Raw genomic sequence first — 25,798 nt, 5'->3', positions numbered from 1 at the left:
CAGTTCATTCTTTTTTCAAAGCAAAATAAATATATTTCCAACTTGATATAAATTCTGCCCACTTTAACATCGCAGTATTAAAATACGATTTTTTTTTCTATCGGTGGGTCATACAAACAATTTGTAGTTTGCTTTAAAAAAATGCTTGTGGATGACTAGCAGAATATATAAGCGCCCATTTGAAGCCACTTTTTCGACCTAGAGCCAAGCCCTCAAGTTACCCCTCATTATGAAAAGTTCCTGATCATAGAGTTTTGGTCCTGACCTCCGAACATGTAACTTGGACTTAGGCTATGTAGGTTCAGGTTTATCATTGAAACAGGAAGTAAAACACGTTGTTGGGCTAGTTGGCGCATTGTATTAAGAAAAAAACCAGCAAAAAAAAAGACGGACACAGGAAACATACACAAGACAGGCCTCTTCCAGCCTCTTTTCTGTCTTCTCGTATGTTTCCTGTGTGCGCCTGTTTTTGGCTGGTTTCTTAAAACAGGAAGTTGTCTGCAGTGTTCAATTGTGCATACAATAATATCATTATAGGTAACAAAAACAAATCTCAAAGGCTACGCTTTTGGTGGCTGCGTGCGCTGAAAGCGATTACGAAAGCTATAATGCGTCAGAGCCGCCATGCATTGACAGTAATCTCAAAGGCTATGTTTTTCTGGCGCCGACAGCTTAGCAGAAACTAAAAACTCGAAAATCAGATACCGAATATTCCCAGAATAAGTAAATATTTCACTGTGTAATAATAGAATATTTTAAAAACCTATTTATGTTTGCGTAGATGCACGTGGAAGTGTTAGAACCTTGGCAAAGCAGAACGCTATACTCATCCAATCCAATCCAAGCTCTAGCCATCGTCGCCACGCCATTTTTCATTCTGCGATCGTTTTAAGGGCAGCGGAGCAGCGTTTGTCACCTTCCGTGCCTGCTGAAGTCTCCTACTCAGCTACCAAGGTATGACAGCTACATCGATTTCTTTTTTAATTCGTTTGGGTATTGAAATGTGTTTTCTTCACAGGTGCCAGGATGCCTAGACTGCGGGAGAAGCCGCACGCGCGAAAACGAGCGTCGCTGGAAACAAAGACGATATTCGAGGACTTCGGATCTCGCACCGGCAGCCAGCAGTCAACAGCTCGATAATTCGCAAGTCTAGAACTGTGCAGTGGCTCGTATACCCCGCACGCATGCATTAACATGTGCGGTCGGGCTGTCCCTGCAAACATTTGTACGCCTTGTGATGCTGGTCGCTGCACCGAGGCGACATCGGAAGTTCAGGACGGTGGTTGTGAGACTACGCGCACTAAGGACAATGTGCCTTGCTTCCCTGATGGATATACTCTACATGACGCTTCGGATGGTTCACTTCGCTGTGAGAACGGAACAGGATCCCTTAGGAGAGGTGTACGCACAAGTCAATGCGGGTTTTCTGGTAAGCAGGACCCCGGAGTCTACATTTGCTTTAGCTACCGCGGACTCTTCATCGGCGCCCTTTGATTCTCCTGGCAAACAGCTTCTCCTGGCTAATGCGCTCATGATCAGAGCTGTAGCCGTCAGTAGCGGCAAGATCGCCTGCTGATCTCTACGAAAATAAAAAGCTCCTTTTAAAAAATTGAAGAATATATTAGTTGTTTTTATCTACAAGTTTGTTTAATATCGTGAGAATATGGTCACTACGGCCACGGCGGGGACATTGTAAACGAGAGTACGCATTCGATGGCCAAGTGATTTTTAATAATTGTAAGAACGCACTACGCCACGAGAAAGAGCTATTGTTTAAAGAAAGTGAAGAATATATTGATTGTTCTTCACTAATAGTTCGTTTAGCCACGTCAGAATGTGGAGACATTGGGAACGAGAGTACGCATTTGACGGCAAGTTGACTTACGAGAACGCACTACGTCGCGAATAACATTTAAGCTGCAATACCATTAAGCATGTCCGTGTGGCACCCCGCGAATGACATTAAAGTTTAAGGCATTAGCCAGTTAATGTCATTTTTTGTGCCCGTGTCGCAGAGTGCTAGTGAAGTGATGTAGTCAAGATTAATTACTTGTCATTTCTGTTGCTTTCGCTGCTTAATAATGCTAATTGATGTATTTTTGCTCCTTCTTTTTATTCCATGCTGCAAACTCAAATGTCAAAGCAGGGTGGGCAATAAGTATTTTTTTCTGCTGTTCTCTACCTTGTGTTGTGCTATTGAAATTGCAAGTTTTCTTCTTTATCCGTGTATTTATTTGTTCTTTGAACAGTACGCATATATCTGCTTATTGGTCTTTTTATGTATATGTATAAGGTGACAATAAACGTTTAATTGCATGTGGAAGTTGGTGTAAGTTCATTTCTCGTTTATTTAAAACAAAAATGCATTCAAGCATTAGACCAATGTAATATATATAATGGTCCGGTGCTTGAATGTGTCCCGGCCACTATTGTCGCTTCAAGGCATGTGTATATCTGGAATATCCCCGGGAAGACACACACACACACACACACACACACACACACACACACACACACACACACACACACACACACACACACACACATATATATATATATATATATCCTGAACGTCCCCTGAATGTCCATGCTGGATGTCCGCGTCGGACGTACTACGGATGCCAAAGCGATTACCTTTGGATTTCCCAGGGACGTCCTTCGGACGTACGTCGGACATTCATGGATATCCCACGGACATCCCGAATATCCAGAAAGGACGTCCGTCGGACGTCGCCCGGATATCCGTGGTTACTTGGGATAATATGGATAGAATTGAACATGCTCTCAGGAACGGAGGAAGCCTAAAAACAGTGAAGAAGAAACTAGGAATTGGCAAGAATCAGATGTATGCGTTGAGAGACAAAGCCGGCAATATCATTACTAATATGGATGAGATAGTTCAAGTGGCTGGAGATTTCTATAGAGATTTATACAGTACCAGTGGCACCCACGACGATAATGGAAGAGAAAATAGTCTAGACGAATTCGAAATCCCAAAGGTAACGCCGGAAGAAGTGAAGAAAGCCTTGGGAGATATGCAAAGGGGGAAGGCAGCTGGGGAGGATCAGGTAACAGCAGATTTGTTGAAGGATGGTGGACAGATTGCTCTAGAGAAACTGGCCACCCTGTATACGCAATGCCTCATGACCTCGAGCGTACCGGAGTCTTGGAAGAACGCTAACATAATCCTAATCCATAAGAAAGGGGACGCCAAAGATTTGAAAAATTATAGAACGATCAGCTTACTGTCCGTTGCGTAGAAACTATTTACTAAGGTAATCGCAAATAGAATCAGGAGCACCTTAGACTTCTGTCAAGCAAAGGGCCAGGCAGGATTCCGTAAAGGCTACTCAACAATAGATCATATTCACACTATCAATCAGGTGATAGAGAAATGTGCGGAATATAACCAACCCTTATATATAGCTTTCATTGATTACGAGAAAGCGTTTGATTCTGTCGAAACCTCAGCAGTCATGGATGCATTACGGAATCAGGGTGTAGGCGAGCCGTATGTAAAAATACTGAAAGATATCTATAGCGGCTCCACAGCCACAGTAGTCCTCCATAAAGCAAGCAACAAAATCCCAATAAAGAAAGGTGTCAGGCAGGGAGATACGATATCTCCAATACTATTCACAGCGTGTTTACAGGAGGTATTCAGAGACCTGGATTGGGAAGAATTGGGGATAAAAGTTAATGGAGAATACCTTAGTAACCTGCGATTCGCTGATGATATGGCCTTGCTTAGTAACTCAGGGGACCAATTGCAATGCATGCTCACTGACCTGGAGAGGCAAAGCAGAAGAGTGGGTCTAAAAATCAATCTGCAGAAAACTAAAGTAATGCTTAACAGTCTCGGAAGAGAACAGCAATTTACAATAGGCAGCGAGGCACTGGAAGTCGTAAGGGAATACACCTACTTAGGGCAGGTAGTAAGGGCGGATCCGGATCATGAGACGGAAATAATCAGAAGAATAAGAATGGGCTGGGGTGCATTTGGCAGGCATTCTCAGATCATGAACAGCAGGTTGCCATTATCCATCAAGAGAAAAGTATATAATACCTGTGTCTTACCAGTACTCACCTACGGGGCAGAAACCTGGAAGCTTACGAGAAGGGTTCTACTCAAATTGAGGACGACGCAACGAGCTATGGAAAGAAGAGTGATAGGTGTAACGTTAAGGGATAAGAAAAAAGCAGATTGGGTGAGGGAACACACGCGAGTTAATGACATCTTAGTTGAAATCAAGAAAAAGAAATGGGCATGGGCAGGACATGTAATGAGGAGGTAAGATAACCGATGGTCATTAAGGGTTACGGACTGGATCCCAAGGGAAGGGATGCGTAGCAGGGGGCGGCAGAAAGTTAGGTCGGCGGATGAGATTAAGAAGTTTGCAGGCACGGCATGGCCACAATTAGTACATGACCGGGGTTGTTGGAGAAGCATGGGAGAGGCCTTTGCCCTGAAGTGGGCGTAACCAGGCTGATGATGATGATGATCCCCATATCACCCCCGATTCAGCTTCGCCCAGCCCCATATCACCCCCCATGGTTAGCGTGTCCCACCCCCCATATCCCCCCAAATTCAGGTTCTCCCACCCCCGTATCATCCCCAAATCCAGGCTGACCCACCCCCCATATTCCCCCAAACTTAGGCTCACCCACCCGTATATCACCTCAAATTTAGGTTGGGCCACCCCCATATCAGCCTCAAATTCAGCTTGGCTCATTACAATTTCACCCCAAATTTAGGTTGGGCCGCTCTCATGTCACTACCAAATTCAACTTGGCCCATCCCTGTATCACGCCCAAATTTGTGCTAATGCCACTTTCAATTTCAAGTTGGCCACGCCAACCCTTTTTATAAAGACCTATGTATTCATATGGATAATGCGTCCAGTTTTTTGGCGTTACAGACACGATTTTGCACAATTTTGCTACCAAATTGCTGGGGTACTCGCCAAAAATGCTGCGCATTAAAAGCAACTGCACAGAACGAGCGACGCCATATGTTGTTCCTAAATACTGACGGCTAGCCAAGCTAGCTTTTCTAGAGCGACCGGGGCCGACAGCACGGGACATTTATTCAAATGGTTTTTTACGGCCCCACCTACGGATTCATACCACTTGGCTGTAGGGAAACATTAACAGTTGCTATTAATCCACACGCTGCACATCTTCTCCTAGTTGGTGCATTTCTTATCTGGATGAATCTTTAGAAATAATTAACGTTCGAGCAGCGACTCAGCTTAGCAGACCCTTTGTTACGCACCAATGTTGCATAGGAATGGCACTGGCCACCGGGTGGCATTGTGCCACAGGTGGACCTGATTCGCTCGGAGTATGTGCCATTAAGGACAGGCGAAAGTCGAAGAAAACGGACCTTCCAGAAGAACGCAATAAGAATAGCCATTTTGTTCTCCCAGGTTCTACGCTAGAAAGCACGAAATTTTTTTTAGCATAACACAAAGCGATGCGCAAGCTTCTTGTTATGATGTCCAGTGAATAAAATCTTCATAAATGCGATGACTCAACAAATGGACATGATACTGCTATGTTTTAGTAAGGAAAAATAGAAAACATATTTCAAGAGAACCACAGGAAAACCAGAACCGAAAGCAAATCATGAGTTTTGTGTTGCTGCCATCTGGTGGGAGACTATAAAACTAAGTGCTATGCGGCTTTTAAAAAAAAACTGCGCCCCTGAAAAACCAGAACCAAAAGCAAATGTTGGGTTGTGTGTTTCTGCCATCTAGTGAGAGACTACAAAAGTAGGTCCTATGCGGCTTAAAAAAAAACTTCGAAGCGGGAATCGAACCACCGCCACCGCGACGAGGGACTAAAGGTACGCGCGATTCTACCACTCGGCCACAGCTTCTATTTTTTTTCTTTCTTTCATGGTATTTATTACAGTAGCAGCAACCCGATATTCACCAGTTGTGCATAGTCAGAGAATGGAAAGCACAATCATAGCCACTCAGAGAAAAGCATCGTTAATATTGTGGGTAGAAATGTGGCTTCACTTTAGAAGGGTGGTAAGGATAGGCACCTCACCAAAATGGGGTACCAGTCCGGTTGGGTATCAAGTCCATCATAAACCTGCTTTAGGTGTAGTGTCATTTGGATGAAATTCACCCTTGTAGGTACAACCGTTTCGGCGTTTCTGTCCATCATTCGCGTTTTCCGCAAACTGTGCATTCCGATGAGAAAAAACATATCGAAAGGTGCACTATTATCAGCGGTCGGCAGCAGGTATCGCACAGTATGAGCGTTGATGTCAGTCTTTTTTTAAAGTCCGTTGGAGGCATCCCAAAATAGTATGGCGTCGGTGCAGCTAATAAAACAATGTTCAATCGTCTCTGGCACGTCACAAAGGCGACAGTTAACAGATGAGACAAACATACCCTTTTTCTGTAGCCATGTTTTAACCGGTATGGTTTAACTATGAAGTTTATAAAAGAATGTTTTACAGCAAGGGGATATATACATTTTACGAACTCGCTTTAGAACATCGTGACCTGGCCATTGAATGTATAGTGATCGGTAAAATGGAGGCGGAAAAAGCATGGACAATAGATCTTTGTATAACGTTTTACGCGACACAGAGTACAACTATTCAGTGGAAAACCGAACTGTCAGGAAACGAACCGCCAAGTAAACTTCTTGCATGAACCCCCATAAGCATAAACGCGAAGAAAAATTCGATGAAATGATTAAATCAGGGAAAGCATTAACAAGTGTGACTTGCATGAATGACCGCATTATAGGATGCGATGTATCGCGAAAAAAGAAGAAACGAGACACAATTTGCCGCACATAAAGATGTACTAAACCCAGCCCAACTTCACTAACGGGTCTGAAAATATTGTCTCGCCTCATGGGCTCAAAAGTGGAAGACCATACAAAGGTCGCAAAGATTCGGTGAAAGCGTTGGATGTAGAGCCTGGCACAATGTATAACTTGCAATACATAGTAAATTTTTGTTGCCAAGAACTTATTGCAGGCCTCGGCATTCCCAAAAATAGAAAGTCGGTGTGGAATGAATGTCTGGGCGTAACTTTGCAGGGCCGAAACCTGTTCTTTCCAATAGTGTGCGCTTAATTTATATGCGTCTAGCGGCACGCTGAGATACTTTGGCGGAACACTGGTCCAATTAACGCCTGCAAACTGTTCTGGTGTATAGCACCATGAGCCAAACCATAAGCCCAAGCTTTTTGCGAAGTTCATTCGTGCTCCTGATGCGCTGGCAAATTCCTCTATTGTTGATACTACCTTTTCAGCACTGGACTTATCCGTGCAGAAGAACGCTAAATCATCTGCATGAGCTAAGACTTTTACTTCATTACCCAGTATATTGAAGCCATAGATGTAACTCGACTGAATTACCCTTAAGCATAGCGGTTCCAGATAAAGGGCGAATAGTAACGGGGACATAGGGCATCCTTGTTTTACCGAAGAGCAAATTGAAACTGGTTTAGAGAGTTGGCCATTAATAACTAAACGAGTGGTACAACACGTATAGCAAAGCTTAACGCCTTTAAGCACAACGGAGCCAACATTGGCATGCTCCAGAAGTGTAAATAGATAGGAGTGACTGACACGGTCAAAAGCTTTAGCAAGGTCTACCTGGAGCATTGCAAGCTGTTCAGTGGAACCGTAACAATACTGAAGGAGTGTACGGGCTATATGTATGTTGGTTTGAATGGATCTACCCCTAATTCCACACGTCTGATGGGAACCAATGAGAATTGACATCGCAAATTGCAATCTATTCGATAAAACTTTTGCAAAAATTTTATAATCCACGTTTGACAATGTGATTGGTCGGTAGCTTTCAACAGAACGCAGTTTCTCCTTATCTGCACTTTTTGGAATTAAAAGTGTGTAGGTTTTGCAAAAAGATTGCGGAAGGGCATCTACCTCTAAGCTTGTAATAAACATGTCCAATAATATGGGACTGATAATTGATTTGAAAGCTTTGTAAAATTCACAGGAAAGTCCATCAGGGCCGGGTGTTTTCGACAGAGGCAGCTGATCAATAGCTAGCTCAATTTCTTGTATCGTAAGGGTATCACTAATGCATGCACAGTCATCATCCTGTAAAGGTTTTACAAGAGACACAAAACTTTCTAAAACTTTTGCATCGTGATCATCGGGCCGAGCACTAAACAACACACTGTAGCAAGTTTCGAATTTAGAAATTATGTCATTCGTATTTGTCAGAAGACTACCTTCGGAGTATATTTCCGGGATTACTTCGGAAACAGCGTGACGTCGCTCGTCAAGTAAAGCTTGACGTGTTGGTTGCTCAGACTGCAGAGCACGCCTATTTCGAGATCGAACTCGCGCACCTCTGTAACGGAGTGCATCATATTTTTGCAACTCACATTTAAGATTTTCTATGTCGACAATGTAAGTGCCTGGCATTTCGCATTCCATCTGGTAAAGGTTGTGTAGGCTCTTAAGAAGTATTGTTTCTTCATTATTTCTATAGAATGCTTTCAGCGATCCAATTTCTATAGCCACTGTACGAACCTCTTGTTTAAAGAGTTCCGAAGCTGCAAATAACGGCAAGTCAGTAGAAAGCGAATTTTTTAGGGTCATGCGTACGCGATTAATAAAATCCTGATCATTTAGGAGCTCAGAGTTTAGCTTCCAGAGTGCCCACTGTTGTCGGAAATCGGTTAGAGATTTGTCACCAATCTTTGCGATAACCATGCAATGATCAGAGAACGAAACTGGGATAGTAGTGCAGGACAGTTCCCGGGAGAGGAGTGATGAAGAAACATAAATCCTATCAAGGCGGGCATAAGAGCGACCTTGAATTCGTGTATAAGAGCGAGCTCCCTGTCCCGACACTCCTATATCAATGAGCCCTGCATTTTCTATTAGGTTAGATAAAACTTCACCACTCCTATCCGGCTGAGTGTTAATGCCGCTTCGATCGCATGGATCACATACACAATTGAAATCGCCCATTAACACAATGCAACGATCACAGTCCATTAGACTACGCACAGTATCAAATAAGACAATTCGTTTTGCAGCGTCAATAAATGCATAGACGTTGACTAATCGCCATGGCACACCCTGCAACACAAAATCACAACATATATATCGACCTTCAGTGTCTACATGGTAACTAAGTGCTGAACAAAGTAGGCTCTTCTTCAGAAACAGGAAACAGCCCGCAGATAAACCAAGAGCGTGTGATACGCAGACGTTATATTCAGACAGAGAAGGTGGCAAAATCCTTTCTGTCTCGGCATCACTCTCAATCTTCGTCTCCTGCACGGCGACGAAGTCGAGCCGCTTCCTAGACAAAAGCCGGCGAAGCTGCGCCTGTTTTTGCAAAGACCTAAGGCCTCTCACGTTCAAAGTTGCGAAGAGAAGTTGCTGGGACAAGGCCATGGTGAATACCAACTATTTAGACTTAATTCTCTATGCGGTCGATCCTAGAGGGTAACGGTGAGGCTCCCTCCGAACCCTCACCAGGCCTCCTGGACCGTGATCGCCGGCACTGCAGTGTGTCGATGTTTTGCGGCGACGTGCCTTTCTTGTGGTAGTGGCCGTCTCGCTGTCCGTGCTTGATTCTGATCTGTTAGTCGCACGGCGCTTCGGAATTGACGTATCCGCGCTACTTCGTCTGTCTTCTGACAGCATAACAGACGTGTTGAGGTGCTTCGGTGTAGCAGATGAGTCATCAGCGGCTGTCTCATTGGCTGGCTGGGCGGTAGCTGGCTGCGTGGTAGCGGGCACTTCTTTCTCTTCACTACTTTCCTTTTCCACGGGCAGGTCTGCGATGTCATTGTCTTTAACATGTAGAGGGGCTTTACTGGCACAGCTGGTATCGGCGGAAGAGGGAACGTCTCCCGTTGCATCGAGAACTTCAGTAACATCCATTATGTGTTCCTGCAAGCTTTCTTCTGGAGGCCTTGTCCTGTGTCGTAACTTGTCGGCGTATGTCACAACACATTCTTCATCTGTGTGGCCAAAGCGTCGGCAGGCTTCACAACGTGGGGTTCTGCAGTTTCGACGAATGTGCCCAACCTTGTTACAGCGGAGACAAAGTGGGGGCCGGCCTGGAATCAATATAAGGCTCTGCACTCCACAAACGTGTAGCAGATGTGGAACATCGCCCACGCCGGCTCCATCGGCAAGAGTCAACACCACGTCATGATTTAGGGTACGCATTTGCTCCATTTCCGATACTCTCCAGCTTTCTGCTGATATGGACTTCACTTTCCCGTAAGCCTAGAGCGCATCTCGAATGTAATCGTCTGCCAAACGCTCAGGAAGCCATAAAAGCTTCATTTTCACTTCTGTGGGCTCGGGGTCAATAACGAGGCAGCATCTACCTTTTACGGATAATTCTCCGCACGTGACTAGCTTTGATTTAGTAATTGATGATTTGCACGTCACCATCCACACGTGTGACATCTGAAATTGGCCGATGGAACTTATTTCCATCAGGTCAATAACGTTCCGAAGGGCGTCTCTGAAGTCTTGGGCTCTGTACGGTCGACCACTTAAGTCAGCATGCAGGAAAACGGAGTCCACAACCAGCTTACCGGTAGGAAGACGAGGTATCACAACACGGTAGTCACTGCTGCTGGCTGAAGCCTGAGCAGCACCTCGGTCAGGGGCCGATAAATCCTTTGGAGCGGAGAACATGAAAAAAGCGACCGTTCGGAACGCCGTCTTCGTCTTTCTCCCGAGATACTTTGGCGGAACACTGGTCTCCACAGCTTCTAAGGCGTTGGTCGGTGGTATGCTCATGCTTTTATATATACCACATAAATTTTCACGACAGTGTTACAAAAACGCTTTTGGGAACAGTATTACGCCATGTGTGGAGAGTAGAGATAGGCATCAATAGAAAGCTGATTCTCCGGACTACATGCGCTGCACTGGGTATTACGATAGACGCAGTAGTTTAATGACAGGCACCGTTCCTGCCTCGAAAATCGAGTACAAATTTTCGCCGTTTCCATAGGCTTCCATTGCTAAATCTTTAACCGCTGTGGGAACAAAATTCTTACGTGCCATAGAGTGATCACTGCATTTGGCTCGTGTGGATTGTCTTCCAGAACACGTCTGTCACCTGCCTTTTTCGATAATTGACCTGCAGCTTTTGTTATTCGCGAAAAACCCACTCGTTCCATTGAAAGCGCGCTAGCTTCGTGCCGGGGCCGCTTGGGGCGCTATTTGGTACGTGTCCACTAAAGCTGGATATGAATAGAAAGACGTCCGCAAGACAACAAGAAATGGTTGATTGTCTCCGCTTCGCCACCGAATGAGCATAATGGTGAGGGGACCAGACCAGACCTATGGAGGTAGAAGTTCAATGCAGGTATACGGCAGCGCAGCTTCGTGATGGAGACTTTAATTTTCCGTGTTCGGCAAAAATCTCTGTTCCAAAGGTGTAGGAGATGTCTGTAATCTACGGAGTAAGAAATTGCGGAGCCTGATACTGACTGTATAATGATACTGCTGTGAAATCCAGCAGCAGTAACATAAGCAGTGAAAGGGCAGAAAGGGAGGATTGGGCCACTTATCGGTGCCTTGGCTAGAGAGTCTGCAATTTCATTAATGATTAATCCTTTATGGCCAGGCACCCAAATCAAACGCACGCTTCTCAAGTAACCAGGTATAAATGATTGAAATGTCATCATCACGCGAGAATCACTATAGAAGCAGTAAGGGATGAGCACAATGATAACGAATCAGTGACTATAATGGTTGACGTAATTGATGGTGCTAATTTGCGTAATGCTAGCACCACGGCCATGAATTCGGCTAAAAAGATCGGCATGAAATCTGGCAGCTGAAGAGAAAATGTCCAATCGAGAATCGGGGAAAATATTCCTACACCTGACTTTTGATAGTGATCTAAAGAAAGGAAAGACGCTTGATTCTGCTACTGTGGGTCTGTCTGAACAGGAAAAGGCAGACACGAACAAGAACAGGTGTCAACGGTCGCAGGCGCGCTTGCTCAAATTTGTGCACACGTACTTCACGGCGCCTTTAATGTCGGGAATTTGTGTTGTTTTGGCTGTGTGACACAATTTCGTTGTGACAGAAGCCAATCGCAAGAGCTGTAAACTGTATCATCATCATCATCATCAGCCTGGTTGCGCCCACTGCAGGGCAAAGGCCTCTCCCATGCTTCTCAAACAACCCCGGTCATGTACTGATTGTGGCCATGCCGTGCCTGCAAACTTCTTAATCTCATCCGCCCACCTAACTTTCTGCCGCCCCCTGCTACGCTTCCCTTCCCTTGGGATCCAGTCCGTAACCCTTAATGACCATCGGTTATCTTCCCTCCTCATTACATGTCCTGCCCATGCCCATTTCTTTTTCTTGATTTCAACTAAGATGTCATTAACTCGCGTTTGTTCCCTCACCCAATCTGCTCTTTTCTTATCCCTTAACGTTACACCTACCATTCTTCTTTCCATAGCTCGTTGTGTCGTCCTCAATTTGAGTAGAACCCTTTTCGTAAGCCTCCAGGTTTCTGCCCCGTAGGTGAGTACTGGTAAGACACAGCTATTATATACTTTTCTCTTGAGGGATAATGGCAACCTGCTGTTCATGATTTGGGAATGCCTGCCAAACGCACCCCAGCCCATTCTTATTCTTCTGATTATTTCCGTCTCATGATCCGGATCCGCCGTCACTACCTGCCCTAAGTAGATGTACTCCCTTACGACTTCCAGTGCATCGCTGCCTATTGTAAATTACTGTTCTCTCCCGAGACTGTTAAGCATTACTGTAGTTTTCTGCAGATTAATTTTTAGACCCACTCTTCTGCTTTGCCTCTCCAGGTCAGTGAGCATGCATTGCAATTGGTCCCCTGAGTTACTAAGCAAGGCAATATCATCAGCGAATCGCAAGTTACTAAGGTATTCTCCATTAACTTTTATCCCCAATTCTTCCCAATCCAGGTCTCTGAATACATCCTGTAAACACGCTGTGAATAGCATTGGAGATATCGTATCTCCCTGCCTGACGCCTTTCTTTATTGGGATTTTGTTGCTTGCTTTATGGAGGACTACGGTGGCTGTGGAGCCGCTATAGATATCTTCCAGTATTTTTACATATGGCTCATCTACACCCTGATTCCTTAATGCCTTCATGACTGCTGAGGTTTCGACAGAATCAAACGCTTTCTCGTAATCAATGAAAGCTATATATAAGGGTTGGTTATATTCCGCACATTTTTCTATCACCTGATTGATAGTGTGAATATGGTCTATTGTTGAGTAGCCTTTACGGAATCCTGCCTGGTCCTTTGGTTGACAGAAGTCTAAGGTGTTCCTGATTCTATTTGCAATTACCTTAGTAAATACTTTGTAGGCAACGGACAGTAAACTGATCGGTCTATAATTTTTCAAGTCTTTGGCGTCCCCTTTCTTATGGATTAGGATTATGTTAGCGTTCTTCCATGATTCTGGTACGCTCGAGGTCATGAGGCATTGCGTATACAGGGTGGCCAGTTTCTCTAGAACAATCTGTCCACCATCCTTCAACAAATCTGCTGTTACCTGATCCTCCCCAGCTGCCTTCCCCCTTTTCATATCTCCTAAGGCTTTCTTTACTTCTTCCGGCGTTACATTCGGTATTTCGAATTCCTCTAGACTATTTTCTCTTCCATTATTGTCGTGGGTGCCACTGGTACTGTATAAATCTCTATAGAACTCCTCAGCCACTTGAACTATCTCATTCATATTCGTAATGATATTGCCGGCTTTGTCTCTTAACGCATACATCTGATTCTTGCCAATTCCTAGTTTCTTCTTCACTGTTTTTAGGCTTCCTCCATTCCTGAAAGCATGTTCAATTCTATCCATATTATACTTCCTTATGTCAGCTGTCTTACGCTTGTTGATTAACTTCGAAAGTTCTGCCAGTTCTATTCTAGCTGTAGGGTTAGATGCTTTCATACAATGGCGTTTCTTGATCAGATCTTTCGTCTCCTGCGATAGCTTGCTGGTATCCTGCCTAACGGAGTTACTACCGACTTCCATTGCACACTCCTTAATGATGCCCACAAGATTGTCGTTCATTGCTTCAACACTAAGGTCCTCTTGCTGAGTTAAAGCTGAATACCTGTTCTGTAGCTTGATCTGGAATTCCTCTATTTTCCCTCTTACCGCTAACTCATTAATCGGCTTCTTATGTACCAGTTTCTTCCGTTCCCTCCTCACGTCTAGGCTAATTCGAGTTCTTACAATCCTGTGGTCACTGCAGCGCACCTTGCCGAGTACGTCCACATCTTGTATGATGCCAGGGTTAGCGCAGAGTATGAAGTCTATTTCATTTCTAGTCTCGCCGTTCGGGCTCCTCCACGTCCACTTTCGGCTATCCCGCTTGCGGAAGAAGGTATTCATTATCCTCATATTATTCTGTTCCGCAAACTCTACTAATAACTCTCCCCTGCTATTCCTAGTGCCTATGCCATATTCGCCCACTGCCTTGTCTCCAGCCTGCTTCTTGCCTACCTTGGCATTAAAGTCGCCCATTAGTATAGTGTATTTAGTTTTCACTCTACCCATCGCCGATTCCACGTCTTCATAGAAGCTTTCGACTTCCTGGTCATCATGATTGGATGTAGGGGCGTAGACCTGTACAATCTTCATCTTGTACCTCTTATTAAGGTTCAGAACAAGACCTGCCACCCTCTCGTTAATGCTATAGAATTCCTGTATGTTACCAGCTATATTCTTATTAACCAGGAATCCGACTCCTAGTTCTCTTCTCTCCGCTAAGCCCCGAGAGCACAGGACGTGCCCGCTTTTCAACACTGTATATGCTTCTTTTGGCCTCCTAACTTCACTGAGCATTCACTTCATATCCCATTTACCTCCCTCTGATTCCTCCAATAGCACTGCTAGACTCGCCTCACTAGATAACGTTCTAGCGTTAAACGTTGCCAGGTTCATATTCCAATGTCGGCCTGTCAGGAGCCAGTGATTCTTCAGTTCTGTCTTCTGATTCTTCTGAGCCAGTGATCAGTTCAGTTCAGTTCAGTGAGTTCAGTTCAGTGCAGTCAGTTCAGTTAAGTCAGTTCAGTTCAGTCAGTTGAGTTCAGTTCAGTCAGTTTAGTTCAGTCAGTTCAGTTCAGTTCAGTCAGTTCAGTTCAGCCAGTTCAGTTCAGTTCAGTCAGTTCAGTTCAGTTCAGTCAGTTCAGTTCAGTTCAGTCAGTTTAGTTCAGTTCAGTCAGTTCAGTTCAGTTCAGTCAGCTCAGTTCAGTTCAGTCAGTTCAGTTCAGTTCAGTCAGTTCAGTTCAGTTCAGTCAGTTCAGTTCAGTTCAGTCAGTTCAGTTCAGTCAGTTCAGTTCAGTTCAGTCAGTTCAGTTCAGTCAGTTCAGTTCAGTCAGTTCAGTTCAGTCAGTTCAGTTCAGTTCAGTCAGTTCAGTTCAGTTCAGTCAGTTCAGTTCAGTCAGTTCAGTTCAGTCAGTTCAGATCAGTCAGTTCAGTTCAGTTCAGTCAGTTCAGTTCAGTTCAGTCAGTTCAGTTGAGTTCAGTCAGTTCAGTTCAGTTCTGTCAGTTCAGTTCAGTCAGTTCAGTTCAGTTCAGTCAGTTCAGTTCAGTCAGATCAGTTAAGTCAGTTCAGTTCAGTTCGGTCAGTTCACTTCAGTTCAGTCAGTTCAGTTCAGTCAGTTCAGTTCAGTTCAGTCAGTTCAGTTCAGTTCAGTCAGTCAGTTCAGTTCAGTTCAGTCAGTTCAGTTCAGTTCAGTCAGTTCAGTTCAGTTCACTCAGTTCAGTTCAGTCAGTTCAGTTGATTTCAGTCAGTTCAATTCAGTTCAGTCAGTTCAGTTCGGTTCAGTTCAGTTCAGTCAGTTCAGTTCAGTTCAGTCAGTTCAGTTCAGTTCAGTCAGTTCAGTTCAGTTCAGTCCAGTTCAGTCAGTTCAGTTCAGTTCAGTCAGTTCAGTTCAGTTCAGTGAGTTCAGTTCAGTCAGTTCAGTTCACTTCAGTCAGTTCAGTTCAGTTCAGTCAGTTCAGTTCAGTCAGTTCAGTTCAGCTCTGTCAGTTCAGTTCAGTCAGTTCAGTTCACTCAGTTCAGTTCAGTTCAGTCAGTTCAGTTCAGTTCAGTCAGTTTAGTTCAGTTCAGTCAGTTCAGTTCAGTTCAGTCAGTTCAGTTCAGTTCAGTCAGTTCCGTTCAGTTAAGTCAGTTCAGTTCAGTTCAGTCAGTTCAGTTCAGTCAGTTCAGTTCAGTCAGTTAAGTTCAGTTCAGTCAGTTCAGTTCAGTTCAGTCAGTTCAGTTCAGTCAGTTCAGTTCAGTTCACTCAGTTCAGTTCAGTCAGTTCGGTTCAGTCAGTTCAGTTCGGTTCAGTCAGTTCAGTTCGGTTCAGTCAGTTCAGTTCAGTTCAGTCAGTTCAGTTCAGTCAGTTCAGTTCAGTCAGTTCAGTTCAGTTCAGTCAGTTCAGTTCAGTCAGTTCAGTTCAGTTCAGTTATTTCAGTTCAGTCAGTTCAGTTCAGTTCAGTTCAGTCAGTTCAGTCAGTTCACTCAGTTCAGTTCAGTCAGTTCAGTTCAGTCAGTTCAGTTCAGTCAGTTCAGTTCAGTTCAGTCAGTTCAGTTCAGTCAGTTCAGTTCAATTCAGTCAGTTCAGTTCAGTCAGTTCAGTCAGTTCAGTTCAGTTCAGTCAGTTCAGTTCAGTTCTGTCAGTTCAGTTCAGTCAGTTCAGTTCAGTTCAGTCAGTTCAGTTCAGTTAGTTCAGTTCAGTTCAGTCAGTTCAGTTCAGTCAGTTCAGTCAGTTTAGTTCAGTCAGTTCAGTTCAGTCAGTTCAGTTCAGTCAGTTCAGTTCAGTTCAGTTCAGTCAGTTCAGTTCAGTCAGTCCAGTTCAGTTCAGTCAGCTCAGTTCAGTTCAGTCAGTTCAGTTCAGTCAGTTCAGTTCGGTTCAGTCAGTTAAGTCAGTTCAGTTCATTTCAGTCAGTTCAGTTCAGTCAGTTCATTTCAGTCAGTTCGGTTCGGTCAGTTCAGTTCGGTTCAGTCAGTTCAGACAGTTCAGTTCAGTTCAGTCAGTTCAGTTCAGTCAGTTCAGTTCAGTCAGTTCAGTTCAGTTCAGTCAGTTCAGTTCAGTCAGTTCAGTTCAGTTCAGTTCAGTCAGTTCAGTTCAGTCAGTTCAGTGTTGTCAGTTCAGTTCAGTTCAGTCAGTTCAGTTCAGTCAGTTCAGTTCAGTCAGTTCAGTCAGTTCAGTCCAGTCAGTTCAGTTCAGTTCAGTCAGTTCAGTTCAGTTCAGTCAGTTCAGTTCAGTCAGTTGAGTTCAGTCAGTTCAGTCCAGTCAGTTCAGTTCAGTCAGTTCAGTTCGGTTCAGTCAGTTCAGTTCAGTTAGTTCAGTTCAGTTCAGTTCAGTTCAGTCAGTTCAGTTCAGTCAGTTCAGTTCAGTTCAGTCAGTTCAGTTCAGTTCAGTCAGTTCAGTTCAGTCAGTTCAGTTCAGTCAGTTCAGTTGAGTTCAGTCAGTTCAGTTCAGTCAGTTCAGTTCAGTTCAGTCAGTTGAGTTCAGTCAGTTCAGTCCAGTCAGTTCAGTTCAGTTCAGTCAGTTCAGTTCAGTCAGTTCAGTTCAGTTCAGTCAGTTCAGTTCAGTCAGTTCAGTTCAGTTCATTCTGTTCAGTCCAGTTCAGTAAGTTCTGTCAGTTCAGTTCAGTTCAGTCAGTTCAGTTCAGTCAGTTCAGTTCAGCCAGTTCAGTTCAGTTCAGTCAGTTCAGTTCAGTCAGTTCAGTTCAGTCAGTTCAGTTCAGTTCAGTCAGTTCAGTTCAGTTCAGTTAGTTTAGTTCAGTTCAGTCAGTTCAGTTCAGTCAGCTCAGTTCAGTTCAGTCAGTTCAGTTCAGTTCAGTCAGTTCAGTTCAGTTCAGTCAGTTCAGTTCAGTCAGTTCAGTTCAGTTCAGTCAGTTCAGTTCAGTCAGTTCAGTTCAGTTCAGTCAGTTCAGTTCAGTTCAGTCAGTTCAGTTCAGTCAGTTCAGTTCAGTCAGTTCAGTTCAGTTCAGTCAGTTCAGTTCAGTCAGTTCAGTTCAGTTCAGTCAGTTCAGTCAGTTCAGTTCAGTTCAGTCAGTTCAGTTCTGTCAGTTCAGTTCAGTCAGTTCAGTTCAGTCAGTTCAGTTAAGTCAGTTCAGTTCAGTTAAGTCAGTTCAGTTCAGTTAGGTCAGTTCAGTTCAGTTCAGTCAGTTCAGTTCAGTTCAGTCAGTTCAGTTCAGTTCAGTCAGTTCAGTCAGTTCAGTTCAGTCAGTTCAGTTCAGTTCAGTCAGTCAGTTCAGTTCAGTTCAGTCAGTTCAGTTCAGTTCAGTCAGTTCAGTTGATTTCAGTCAGTTCAATTCAGTTCAGTCAGTTCAGTTCAGTCAGTTCAGTTCAGTTCAGTCAGTTCAGTTCAGTCAGTTCAGTTCAGTCATTTCAGTTCAGTCAGTTCAGTTCGGTTCAGTCAGTTCAGTTCAGTTCAGATCAGTCAGTTCAGTTCAGTCAGTTCAGTTCAGTCAGTTAAGTTCAGTTCAGTTCAGTTCACTCAGTTCAGTTCAGTTCAGTCAGTTCAGTTCAGTCAGTTCAGTTCAGTTCAGTGAGTTCAGTTCAGTCTGTTCAGTTCACTTCAGTCAGTTCAGTTCAGTCAGTTCAGTTCAGTCAGTTCAGTTCAGCTCAGTCAGTTCAGTTCAGTTCAGTCAGTTCAGTTCAATCAGTTCAGTTCAGTTCAGTCAGTTCAGTTCAGTTCAGTCAGTTTAGTTCAGTTCAGTCAGTTCAGTTCAGTTCAGTCAGTTCAGTTCAGTTCAGTCAGTTCCGTTCAGTTAAGTCAGTTCAGTTCAGTTCAGTCAGTTCAGTTCAGTCAGTTAAGTTCAGTTCAGTCAGTTCAGTTCAGTTCAGTCAGTTCAGTTCAGTCAGTTCAGTTCAGTTCACTCAGTTCAGTTCAGTTCCGTCAGTTCAGTTCAGTCAGTTCGGTTCAGTCAGTTCAGTTCGGTTCAGTCAGTTCAGTTCAGTTCAGTCAGTTCAGTTCAGTTCAGTCAGTTCAGTTCAGTCAGTTCAGTTTAGTCAGTTCAGTTCAGCTCAGTCAGTTCAGTTCAGTCAGTTCAGTTCAGTTCAGTTAGTTCAGTTCAGTCAGTTCAGTTCAGTTCAGTCAGTTCAGTCAGTTCAGTTCAGTCAGTTCAGTTCAGTTCAGTTCAGTCAGTTCAGTTCAGTTCAGTCAGTTCAGTTCAGTCAGTTCAGTTCAGTCAGTTCAGTCAGTTCTGTTCAGTCAGTTCAGTTCAATTCAGTCAGTTCAGTTCAGTCAGTTCAGTCAGTTCAGTTCAGTTCAGTCAGTTCAGTTCTGTCAGTTCAGTTCAGTCAGTTCAGTTCAGTTAAGTCAGTTCAGTTCAGTTAGTTCAGTTCAGTTCAGTCAGTTCAGTTCAATCAGTTCAGTCAGTTCAGTTCAGTCAGTTCAGTTCAGTTCAGTCAGTTCAGTTCAGTCAGTTCAGTTCAGTCAGTTCAGTTCAGTCAGTTCAGTCAGTCCAGTTCAGTTCAGTCAGCTCAGTTCAGTTCAGTCAGTTCAGTTCAGTCAGTTAAGTTCAGTTCAGTCAGTTCAGTTCAGTTCAGTCAGTTCAGTTCAGTCAGTTCAGTTCAGTTCAGTTCAGTCAGTTCGGTTCAGTCAGTTCAGTACGGTTCAGTCAGTTCAGTTCAGTTCAGTCAGTTCAGTTCAGTTCAGTCAGTTCAGTCAGTTCAGTTCAGTTCAGTCAGTTCAGTTCAGTCAATTCAGTTCAGTCAGTTCAGTTCAGTCAGTTCAGTTCAGTTCAGTCAGTTCAGTTCAGTCAGTTCAGTTCAGTCAGTTCAGTTCAGTTGAGTTCAGCCAGTTCAGTCCAGTCAGTTCAGTTCAGTTCAGTCAGTTCAGTTCAGTTCAGTCAGTTCAGTTCAGTTCAGTCGGTTCAGTTCAGTTAGTTCAGTTCAGTTCAGTCAGTTCAGTTCAGTCAGTTCAGTTCAGTCAGTTCAGTTCAGTTCAGTCAGTTCAGTTCAGTTCAGTCAGTTCAGTCAGTTCAGTTCAGTTCAGTCAGTTCAGGTCAGTTCAGTCAGTTCAGTTCGGTTCAGTCAGTTGAGTTCAGTCAGTTCAGTTCAGTTCAGTCAGTTCAGTTCGGTTCAGTCAGTTCAGTTCAGTTAGTTCAGTTCAGTTCAGTCAGTTCAGTTCAGTTCAGTAAGTTCAGTTCAGTCAGTTCAGTTCCGTTCAGTCAGTTCAGTTCAGTTCAGTTCGGTCAGTTCAGTTCACTTCAGTCAGTTCAGTTCAGTTCAGTCAGTCCAGTTCAGTTCAGTCAGTTCAGTTCAGTCAGTTCAGTTCAGTCAGTTCAGTTCAGTTCAGTTCAGTCAGTTCAGTTCAGTTCAGTCAGTTCAGTTCAGTCAGTTCAGTTCAGTTCAGTCAGTTCAGTTCAATCAGTTCTGTTCAGTTCAGTCAGTTCAGTTCAGTTCAGTCAGTTTAGTTCAGTTCAGTCAGTTCAGTTCAGTTCAGTCAGTTCAGTTCAGTTCAGTCAGTTCCATTCAGTTAAGTCAGTTCAGTTCAGTTCAGTTCAGTCAGTTCAGTTCAGTCAGTTCAGTTCAGTCAGTTAAGTTCAGTTCAGTCAGTTCAGTTCAGTTCAGTCAGTTCAGTTCAGTCAGTTCAGTTCAGTTCACTCAGTTCAGTTCAGTTCAGTCAGTTCAGTTCAGTCAGTTCGGTTCAGTCAGTTCAGTTCAGTCAGTTCAGTTCAGTCAGTTCAGTTCAGTTCAGTCAGTTCAGTTCAGTACAGTCAGTTCAGTTCAGTCAGTTCAGTTCAGTTCAGTTAGTTCAGTTCAGTCAGTTCAGTTCAGTTCAGTTCAGTCAGTTCAGTTCAGTTCAGTCAGTTCAGTCAGTTCAGTTCAGTCAGTTCAGTTCAGTCAGTTCAGTTCAGTCAGTTCAGTTCAGTCAGTTCAGTCAGTTCAGTCCAGTTCAGTCAGTTCAGTTCAGTTCTGTCAGTTCAGTTCAGTCAGTTCAGTTCAGTTCAGTCAGTTCAGTTCAGTTAGTTCAGTTCAGTTCAGTCAGTTCAGTTCAATCAGTTCAGTCAGTTCAGTTCAGTCAGTTCAGTTCAGTTCAGTCAGTTCAGTTCAGTCAGTTCAGTTCATTCAGTTCAGTCAGTTCAGTTCAGTCAGTCCAGTTCAGTTCAGTCAGCTCAGTTCAGTTCAGTCAGTTCAGTTCAGTCAGTTCAGTGCAGTTCAGTCAGTTGAGTTCAGTCCAGTCAGTTCAGTTCAGTTCAGTCAGTTCAGTTCGGTTCAGTCAGTTCAGTTCAGTTAGTTCAGTTCAGTTCAGTCAGTTCAGTTCCGTTCAGTCAGTTCAGTTCAGTTGAGTTCAGTCAGTTCAGTCCAGTCAGTTCAGTTCAGTCAGTTCAGTTCAGTTCAGTCAGTTCAGTTCAGTCAGTTCAGTTCAGTCAGTTCAGTTCAGTCAGTTCTGTTCAGTTCAGTCAGTTCAGTTCAGTTCAGTCAGTTCAGTTCAGTCAGTTCAGTTCAGTCAGTTCAGATCAGTCAGTTCAGTTCAGTTCAGTCAGTTCAGTTCAGTTCAGTCAGTTCAGTTGAGTTCAGTCAGTTCAGTTCAGTTCTGTCAGTTCAGTTCAGTCAGTTCAGTTCAGTTCAGTCAGTTCAGTTCAGTCAGATCAGTTAAGTCAGTTCAGTTCAGTTCGGTCAGTTCAGTTCAGTCAGTTCAGTTCAGTCAGTTCAGTTCAGTTCAGTCAGTTCAGTTCAGTTCAGTCATTCAGTTCAGTTCAGTTCAGTCAGTTCAGTTCAGTTCAGTTCAGTCAGTTCAGTTCAGTTCACTCAGTTCAGTTCAGTCAGTTCAGTTGATTTCAGTCAGTTCAATTCAGTTCAGTCAGTTCAGTTCGGTTCAGTTCAGTTCAGTCAGTTCAGTTCAGTTCAGTCAGTTCAGTTCAGTTCAGTCAGTTCAGTTCAGTTCAGTCCAGTTCAGTCAGTTCAGTTCAGTTCAGTCAGTTCAGTTCAGTTCAGTGAGTTCAGTTCAGTCAGTTCAGTTCACTTCAGTCAGTTCAGTTCAGTTCAGTCAGTTCAGTTCAGTCAGTTCAGTTCAGCTCTGTCAGTTCAGTTCAGTCAGTTCAGTTCACTCAGTTCAGTTCAGTTCAGTCAGTTCAGTTCAGTTCAGTCAGTTTAGTTCAGTTCAGTCAGTTCAGTTCAGTTCAGTCAGTTCAGTTCAGTTCAGTCAGTTCCGTTCAGTTAAGTCAGTTCAGTTCAGTTCAGTCAGTTCAGTTCAGTCAGTTCAGTTCAGTCAGTTAAGTTCAGTTCAGTCAGTTCAGTTCAGTTCAGTCAGTTCAGTTCAGTCAGTTCAGTTCAGTTCACTCAGTTCAGTTCAGTCAGTTCAGTTCAGTCAGTTCGGTTCAGTCAGTTCAGTTCGGTTCAGTCAGTTCAGTTCAGTTCAGTCAGTTCAGTTCAGTCAGTTCAGTTCAGTCAGTTCAGTTCAGTTCAGTCAGTTCAGTTCAGTCAGTTCAGTTCAGTTCAGTTAGTTCAGTTCAGTCAGTTCAGTTCAGTTCAGTTCAGTCAGTTCAGTCAGTTCACTCAGTTCAGTTCAGTCAGTTCAGTTCAGTTCAGTCAGTTCAGTTCAGTCAGTTCAGTTCAGTCAGTTCAGTTCAGTTCAGTCAGTTCAGTTCAGTCAGTTCAGTTCAATTCAGTCAGTTCAGTTCAGTCAGTTCAGTCAGTTCAGTTCAGTTCAGTCAGTTCAGTTCAGTTCTGTCAGTTAAGTTCAGTCAGTTCAGTTTAGTTCAGTCAGTTCAGTTCAGTTAGTTCAGTTCAGTTCAGTCAGTTCAGTTCAGTCAGTTCAGTCAGTTTAGTTCAGTCAGTTCAGTTCAGTCAGTTCAGTTCAGTCAGTTCAGTTCAGTTCAGTTCAGTCAGTTCAGTTCAGTCAGTCCAGTTCAGTTCAGTCAGCTCAGTTCAGTTCAGTCAGTTCAGTTCAGTCAGTTCAGTTCGGTTCAGTCAGTTAAGTCAGTTCAGTTCATTTCAGTCAGTTCAGTTCAGTCAGTTCATTTCAGTCAGTTCGGTTCGGTCAGTTCAGTTCGGTTCAGTCAGTTCAGTCAGTTCAGTTCAGTTCAGTCAGTTCAGTTCAGTCAGTTCAGTTCAGTCAGTTCAGTTCAGTTCAGTCAGTTCAGTTCTGTCAGTTCAGTTCAGTTCAGTTCAGTCAGTTCAGTTCAGTCAGTTCAGTGTTGTCAGTTCAGTTCAGTTCAGTCAGTTCAGTTCAGTCAGTTCAGTTCAGTCAGTTCAGTCAGTTCAGTTCAGTCAGTTCAGTTCAGTCCAGTCAGTTCAGTTCAGTTCAGTCAGTTCAGTTCAGTTCAGTCAGTTCAGTTCAGTCAGTTGAGTTCAGTCAGTTCAGTCCAGTCAGTTCAGTTCAGTCAGTTCAGTTCGGTTCAGTCAGTTCAGTTCAGTTAGTTCAGTTCAGTTCAGTTCAGTTCAGTTCAGTTCAGTCAGTTCAGTTCAGTTCAGTCAGTTCAGTTCAGTTCAGTCAGTTCAGTTCAGTCAGTTCAGTTCAGTCAGTTCAGTTGAGTTCAGTCAGTTCAGTTCAGTCAGTTCAGTTCAGTTCAGTCAGTTGAGTTCAGTCAGTTCAGTCCAGTCAGTTCAGTTCAGTTCAGTCAGTTCAGTTCAGTCAGTTCAGTTCAGTTCAGTCAGTTCAGTTCAGTCAGTTCAGTTCAGTTCATTCTGTTCAGTCCAGTTCAGTCAGTTCAGTTCAGTCAGTTAAGTTCAGTTCAGTCAGTTCAGTTCAGTTCAGTCAGTTCAGTTCAGTCAGTTCAGTTCAGTTCACTCAGTTCAGTTCAGTTCCGTCAGTTCAGTTCAGTCAGTTCGGTTCAGTCAGTTCAGTTCGGTTCAGTCAGTTCAGTTCAGTTCAGTCAGTTCAGTTCAGTTCAGTCAGTTCAGTTCAGTCAGTTCAGTTTAGTCAGTTCAGTTCAGCTCAGTCAGTTCAGTTCAGTCAGTTCAGTTCAGTTCAGTTAGTTCAGTTCAGTCAGTTCAGTTCAGTTCAGTCAGTTCAGTCAGTTCAGTTCAGTCAGTTCAGTTCAGTTCAGTTCAGTCAGTTCAGTTCAGTTCAGTCAGTTCAGTTCAGTCAGTTCAGTTCAGTCAGTTCAGTTCAGTCAGTTCTGTTCAGTCAGTTCAGTTCAATTCAGTCAGTTCAGTTCAGTCAGTTCAGTCAGTTCAGTTCAGTTCAGTCAGTTCAGTTCAGTTCTGTCAGTTCAGTTCAGTCAGTTCAGTTCAGTTAAGTCAGTTCAGTTCAGTTAGTTCAGTTCAGTTCAGTTCAGTCAGTTCAGTTCAATCAGTTCAGTCAGTTCAGTTCAGTCAGTTCAGTTCAGTTCAGTCAGTTCAGTTCAGTCAGTTCAGTTCAGTCAGTTCAGTTCAGTCAGTTCAGTCAGTCCAGTTCAGTTCAGTCAGCTCAGTTCAGTTCAGTCAGTTCAGTTCAGTCAGTTAAGTTCAGTTCAGTCAGTTCAGTTCAGTTCAGTCAGTTCAGTTCAGTCAGTTCGGTTCAGTCAGTTCAGTTCGGTTCAGTCAGTTCAGTTCAGTTCAGTCAGTTCAGTTCAGTTCAGTCAGTTCAGTCAGTTCAGTTCAGTTCAGTCAGTTCAGTTCAGTCAATTCAGTTCAGTCAGTTCAGTTCAGTCAGTTCAGTTCAGTTCAGTCAGTTCAGTTCAGTCAGTTCAGTTCAGTCAGTTCAGTTCAGTTGAGTTCAGCCAGTTCAGTCCAGTCAGTTCAGTTCAGTTCAGTCAGTTCAGTTCAGTTCAGTCGGTTCAGTTCAGTTAGTTCAGTTCAGTTCAGTCAGTTCAGTTCAGTCAGTTCAGTTCAGTCAGTTCAGTTCAGTTCAGTCAGTTCAGTTCAGTCAGTTCAGTTCAGTTCAGTCAGTTCAGGTCAGTTCAGTCAGTTCAGTTCGGTTCAGTCAGTTGAGTTCAGTCAGTTCAGTTCAGTTCAGTCAGTTCAGTTCGGTTCAGTCAGTTCAGTTCAGTTAGTTCAGTTCAGTTCAGTCAGTTCAGTTCAGTTCAGTAAGTTCAGTTCAGTCAGTTCAGTTCCGTTCAGTCAGTTCAGTTCAGTTCAGTTCGGTCAGTTCAGTTCACTTCAGTCAGTTCAGTTCAGTTCAGTCAGTCCAGTTCAGTTCAGTCAGTTCAGTTCAGTCAGTTCAGTTCAGTTCAGTCAGTTCAGTTCAGTTCAGTCAGTTCAGTTCAGTCAGTTCAGCTCAGTCAGTTCAGTTCAGTTCAGTCAGTTCAGTTCAATCAGTTCTGTTCAGTTCAGTCAGTTCAGTTCAGTTCAGTCAGTTTAGTTCAGTTCAGTCAGTTCAGTTCAGTTCAGTCAGTTCAGTTCAGTTCAGTCAGTTCCATTCAGTTAAGTCAGTTCAGTTCAGTTCAGTTCAGTCAGTTCAGTTCAGTCAGTTCAGTTCAGTCAGTTAAGTTCAGTTCAGTCAGTTCAGTTCAGTTCAGTCAGTTCAGTTCAGTTCACTCAGTTCAGTTCAGTTCAGTCAGTTCAGTTCAGTCAGTTCAGTTCAGTTCAGTCAGTTCTGTTCAGTCAGTTCAGTTCAGTTCAGTCAGTTCAGTTCAGTACAGTCAGTTCAGTTCAGTCAGTTCAGTTCAGTTCAGTTAGTTCAGTTCAGTCAGTTCAGTTCAGTTCAGTTCAGTCAGTTCAGTTCAGTTCAGTCAGTTCAGTCAGTTCAGTTCAGTCAGTTCAGTTCAGTCAGTTCAGTTCAGTCAGTTCAGTTCAGTCAGTTCAGTCAGTTCAGTCCAGTTCAGTCAGTTCAGTTCAGTTCTGTCAGTTCAGTTCAGTCAGTTCAGTTCAGTTCAGTCAGTTCAGTTCAGTTAGTTCAGTTCAGTTCAGTCAGTTCAGT

General features: G+C 43.8%; 1 long non-coding RNA gene across 1 annotated transcript; it reads left to right on the top strand.

The window, feature by feature from the left end:
- The first annotated feature begins 848 nt into the window (after positions 1–848).
- Positions 849–2,323, top strand: LOC135897345 (uncharacterized). Its single transcript, XR_010563019.2, has 2 exons — positions 849–954; positions 1,019–2,323. It is a non-coding gene; the product is annotated as an uncharacterized lncRNA (long non-coding RNA).
- The last annotated feature ends 23,475 nt before the right edge of the window (positions 2,324–25,798 follow it).

The sequence above is a fragment of the Dermacentor albipictus genome, unplaced genomic scaffold (assembly GCF_038994185.2).
Source record: "Dermacentor albipictus isolate Rhodes 1998 colony unplaced genomic scaffold, USDA_Dalb.pri_finalv2 scaffold_95, whole genome shotgun sequence".
NCBI classification, from domain to species: Eukaryota; Metazoa; Arthropoda; class Arachnida; order Ixodida; family Ixodidae; genus Dermacentor; species Dermacentor albipictus.
The sequence above is the reverse complement of the archived record's forward strand: the minus strand, read 5'-3'. Positions and strand labels throughout refer to the sequence as shown.